Source organism: Pongo abelii, chromosome 1, assembly GCF_028885655.2.
Source record: "Pongo abelii isolate AG06213 chromosome 1, NHGRI_mPonAbe1-v2.0_pri, whole genome shotgun sequence".
Lineage (NCBI taxonomy): Eukaryota > Metazoa > Chordata > Mammalia > Primates > Hominidae > Pongo > Pongo abelii.
In genome coordinates this window covers 189,921,665-189,927,450 of record NC_071985.2, presented here as the reverse complement: position 1 = coordinate 189,927,450, position 5,786 = coordinate 189,921,665, and the positions used below count along the sequence as shown (strand labels likewise).

Sequence of the window (5,786 nt, the reverse complement as noted above, 5' to 3'; positions counted from 1 at the left end):
GTGAGGGGCGGGCGGGCGCAGCTCTGGGCCCAGAGATGAACGAGGGGGAGGGTCCGGCGGGCAGGCGTGGCGTTGGCCTCCTCTAGGTCTGGGGGTGGCCGGGCTGCGTAGCCTCGGCAGGGACCAGCCCAGCCCGGAAGGCCCGACTATGGTACCCCTGCGGACTGTGGGACGCGGTCCGCAGTTTCCTCGGGGAACTAAAGGAGTAACTGTTCGCTTTGTTTTGTTTACTAGCATGTCATCCGCGTCGTCGACTCTATGACTTAATAGTGCTGTTAACAAAACTTGTATTTTGACTTTCTGTTCTAGTTTCAATGGGCAACACGGCAGTAGATTTACTTTGCCGGTTTTTGCATTTCTTTAGGCATTGGAATGCCATAAACAGCATGAATTCATTTAGTTCTACGGCTCATGCTTTTAGAAAAGCAGCTTTAATTTCATGAAAAAAACATTTGAGTCGGACTGAGACCTCGTTCCAACATTGGCGCTGTCATGTAGCTAATCTGTGCAACCTCAGGCGAGTCTTCCCGGATCCTGTTTCCTTCTTTATAAAATATCTGTCTTATAGTGTGTTGTGAGAATCACATGTAATAAACCAGAAAGGTGATATGATATATTCGTTAAATGCTAAGGAACATGCAAGGAACTTTATATATGTTGTGTCATTCAGACTTGTGCAAGGAAGATGGCATTCTCACAGAGGAGAAAACTGAAAAATGAGAAAGATTTAGTACCTTACTCAAATGCCACTCATCCAGGAAGTAGCAGTTTGGAGTTAGAAGATCTGAGCTTAAAATCTCAGATTCGGATAAAACACCACCACCAGGAAAGGTGCCAATATATTAGTAGGTGGAAAGGGTGAGAGATGTGTATAATGATACAAATAGTATTCATTACTGCATACATACTGCATGCTCGGCACCATTCTAAGCTCTTTACCAATATCAGTTAATCCTCAGCCCTATGAAGTGGACACTGTTATCATCTCCTTTTTTTAGTTTAGGAACTGAGGCACAGAGATATTAAGAGTAACAAAGTAAGCCGGGCACAGTGGCTTACGCCTGTAATCCCAACACTGGGAGGCCGAGGTGGGCGGATCACCTGAGGTGAGGAGTTCGAGACCAGCCTGACCAACATGGAGAAAGCCCGTCTGTACTATAAATACAAAATTAGCCGGGCATGGTGGCGCAGGCCTGTAATCTCAGCTACTTAGGAGGCTGAGGCAGGAGAATCGCTTGAACCCGGGAGGTGGAGGTTGCGATAAGCTGAGATCATGCCATTGCACTCCAGCCTGGGCAACAAGAGTGAAACTCCGTCTCAAAAAAAAAAAAAGTAACAAAGTTACACAGCTATTAAGTATTAAGAGTCAGGACTCCAAAACAGATGGCCAGGCTCCAGTCCTTGTGTTCTTAACCGTATTGTTCATAGTATAAATAATAAAGTAGTCACAGAATGGTAAATCTCCAGTTCACTGGGATTTGGTGTGGTAAGACCCAACATTGAATATGGTGGTAGGAAACCATGCCTTATCAGAAATATTAATACAAGAAAAACTATGAAACAGTTTAGAGGATGTTTCATTATAGATTAAAGTGAAAGGAGGTGGAGGGATGTTGTGGGGAAATACAGTATACCTTTTAGGCAGATAGTCTAGAACAACACCATCCTGTAGAAATCTAAAGCAAGCCACATGTGTAATATTAAATTTTCTGATAGCCACATAAAAAAATGAAACAAATGAATTGTAATTATATATTTAACCCAAAACTCCCAAAATTTTCAAAATGTAATAAAATACAAAACATTGTGAGATATTTAACATTTTTTTTGGTACCAAGTCTTTAAAATCTAGTATTGTATTTTACACTGATAGCACATCCCATCTTGGTCTAGCAACATTGTAAGTGCTCAGTAGCCCCATATAGTAGTCTTTACCCCATATAGAGCAGTACAGATCTAAAGTAATTTCAAATCAAGACACACAGTCCTGGGGAGTCTCAGCCAAAAGTTAAGCTTTTTTTTTTTTTTTTTTTTTTGAGACGAAGTCTCGCTCTGTCGCCCAGGCTGGAGTGCAGTGGTGCGATCTTGGCTTGCTGCAACCTCCGCCTCCCGGGTTCACGCCATTCTCCTGCTTCAGCCTCCCGAGTAGCTGGGACTACAGGCGCCTGCTACCATGCTCTGCTAACTTTTTGTATTTTTAGTAGAGACGGGGTTTCACCATGTTAGCCAGGATAGATAGTCTCGATCGCCTGTCCTCGTGATCCGCCCGCCTCGGCTTCCCAAAGTGCTGGGATTACAGGCGTGAGCCACCGCACCCGGCCTAAGTTAAGCATTTTTTAACTTCCTGATTTGCATGTCTGAAAATTTTATCAGAAGGTAAAGAGATTGAAGAGTTCTGCCCCAGATGTAACAAAGTTATTGACTTTTAGAGGCTGTTAGGATCCCAAGAGAGAAAGATTGGGTATAGTCAGATTTAGGAAATACATTCATTCATCACACACTTGAAATATTTTACGAGTGCTGGTAGGAGTCAGAATTGTGCTAAGTATCAGGGTGGATACAGAGCAGTGTAAGACAGACATGCTCCCTATCTCTATAGAGTAAACAAGGATTGAATTAGGATAATAAGTGCTGTAAAGGAGTGAATTAGGGTGTTTAACAGTGGTTCTCAACCTACCTTGTTAAGAAATGGGGAGGCAAGGAGTTGTGAATAGGAAGACTCAGAAGAATGACATTTAAGCTGAAGCCTGAAGAATAGGTAGAAGTTTTCTAAAAGAAGAGGCAGAGAGCATTGCAGGCAAAGGGAATAGTGAAGATCTTCAGGTGAGAAGGAGCCCAGTGGAGCCTTCAGAGAACTAAGAGGAAGCAACTCCTAGTATGGATGCAGTATGACAATGAGAATAGCTAGCACTTACTGAATGCTTACTGAGTATCATCTGATACTCAAAAATTATCTGAAAATAAGCACTTTTATTATCCGTGTTTCACAGATGAGGAAACTGAGGCATAGAGAGTGTAGGTCTCTGCCAAAGCCATATAGTTAATAATCAGCAGAACAAGCATTTGATCCTAGGTGCTCTAACACTGGAATACATGCTTTTAACTGAGTGAGGATTGGTGAGAGATAAGGCTGGAGAAGATGCAGCTTGAGGCCATGCTAGAGGCTCAGGACTTTGATGTATAGGTAAGAAGATTTTAGCCAGTTCAAGAGGGGAAATAATCCACATTATTTTGTGGGAATGTGTTAACAAAAGACAGCGCAAGGGTTAGAAAAGGCTGAACAAATCAAACCTTAATCACAAAGGGACAGGTACAAAAAGACAAAGCAACAAATTAATGAGATGGACCATGCTTCATTCATCCTGGTATACATGGTATGCAGCACAATGCCTGGTAATGTTTTATTCATCTTGGTATAAATGATATGTAGGCCTCAATAAATGTTCCAAAGAATGATAGCCTTCCTCTCCTGTTTAATTGCAACGACATCCCTATGAAGATATTCTTATCCACATGCTATCAATAAAGAAACTGAGGCCTGGAAAAATTAAGTAACTTGTCCAAGGTCACCTATATAGCAAATGATAGAATCAGATTTGAATCCAGGTCCCTGACGCCGAAACTCTACTTTGTCTTCCTTGCCAGACTACTCCAAGAGTAATGAACTTCAGACTCAAGGAGGATTAATATGAGGACTTGAAGCTCCATGTGAGTGTGGATGCTCTGAGAACTAATTCAGGGATTCTCAAATCTTAATGTGGAAGAATCACTTGGAGACCTTGTTAGAATGTGGATTCTGGAGCCCATCAACTCTTTTTTTTTTTTTTTTTTGAGACGGAGTCTTGCTCTGTCGCCCAGGCTGGAGTGCAGTGGTGTGATCTTGGCTCACTGCAACCTCCGCCTCTCAGGTTCAAGCAATTCTTGTGCCTCAGCCTCTTGAGTAGCTGGGACTACAGGTGTGAGCCACAGCACCCAGTCTGGAGCCCATCAACTCTTAATTCAGTTGGTCTGGGGTGGTGCCTGGGACTCAACGCTGTATTTTCATAAGCACTTCAGGTGATTTTTCATGCAGGTGGTCCTTGGATCCCACTTTGAAAAACACCATTCTAGCTGCTTAAATTATTAAGTCTTCTAGTTATGATAAATGACATCTTGAAAGTGAAGAGAACTTAGAAATGATGTTTTGAAAATATAGTTGTAGGGCTGGGTGCGGTGACTCATGCCTGTAATCCCAACACTTTGGGAGGCTGAGGCGGGTGGATCACCTGATGTCGGGAGTTCGAGACCAGCCTGACCAACATGGAGAAACCTCGTCTCTACCGAAAATACAAAATTAGCCGGGTGTGGTGGTGCATGCCTGTAATCCCAGCTACTCGGAAGGCTGAGGCAGGAGAATCGCTTAAACCCAGGAGGTGGAGGTTGCGGTGAGCCGAGATGGTGCCATTGCACTGTAGCCTGGGCAACAAGAGTGAAACTCTGTCTCAAAAAAAAAAAAAAGAAAATATAGTTGTTGACTTTGAAGGATCATATGTAAAGGAGGATGTTGCAAGAAGGCTAGGCAAATGTTCAGCAAATGTTCCTGATTTCAGGAAGGTGGATTCTGTAAGAACTGATTGATGAGCTAGACTTCATTGTGCCTTTGGAGAGTCAGTCCATCATTCAAAATAACCTTCAAGGAAAGGTGGGAAAAAATGGAAGCTGTACAGTTGTAAAATTTAGTGGCCTACTAACTGGTAATCGGAAGAAAGCTTTCTAATAGTCTGTGCCCTCCGTCTCGTTTACCCCCATTATCTCCTCACTTAACAAACCTTGCTCAACCTTCAGCATCACTTTCTCTTAAGGTGTTAGCCTGAATCAGGTTACTTTGTTACTTGCTTGCTTTTCTGGGAGGAGGGGGAGGTCAGGGAGTGGGGCAGGGTCTTGCTCTGTCACCCAGGCTGGAGTGCAATGGTATGATCATGGCTCACTGAAGCCTCAACCTCCCTGGGCTCAGGCGACCCTCCCACCTTAGTCTCCTGAGTAGCTGGGACTACAGCCACATGACACTACACCCAGCTAATTTTCATAATTTTTTGTAGAGACAGGGTTTTGCCATGTTGCCCAGGCGAGTCTCAAACTCCTGAGGCTCAAGTGATCTGCCCGCTTTGGTCTTCCAAAGTGCTGGGATTGCAGGCATGAGCCACTGCACGTGGCTGTTACTTGTTTTTGTAGAACCACATTCTTACCCTTCGGAGCACTTACTCAGTGTGTAATTATACAATAGTTACAGTGATTATTTGATCAATGTTTTTGTCCTTCATTATAGAGTATGTTTTATGAGAGCAAGGAATGCATGTTTTTGCTTTTTGTTGTATCATTAGGACCCAGCCCAGTACCTAGCATGTACCAGGCTTTTCATAAATTTGTTGAGTGAATGCGTGCATGCTTACCTTGCCTTTGTTCTTTTTGGAGTTCATTGAGGACATGATGGCACCCTGAACAAATTAGCGTGAAAATCAAACTGGAGAGATTTAGTAGAAGAAACAACACTCTTAAGCTTCACCATAAAATAATAGGCTGAATTTATCCAAATGACAGGACTAATTGAATGATTGTACGTGTCCAAAAAAGCCAGCTGCATGAGGATAAAATGGGAGATGTGTTTGGACAGCAGCACAAGTGAGAAAGTCATGGAGGTTTCCTGAGCAAGTATAACCTAGGAGAATCTGAATCTGTGACCTCACTTGAGTATTATGTTCCATTCTGGTCCCCACATTTTAAGTTGTAAAGTAGACCAGCCAGAATTC

At 43.0% G+C, this 5,786-nt stretch overlaps 1 protein-coding gene across 4 annotated transcripts in view; it reads left to right on the top strand.

The window, feature by feature from the left end:
• SZT2 (SZT2 subunit of KICSTOR complex) overlaps positions 1–5,786 on the top strand; it is a 64,079-nt gene that overhangs the window by 81 nt on the left and 58,212 nt on the right. The gene's annotated exons all lie outside the window — the stretch shown is intronic.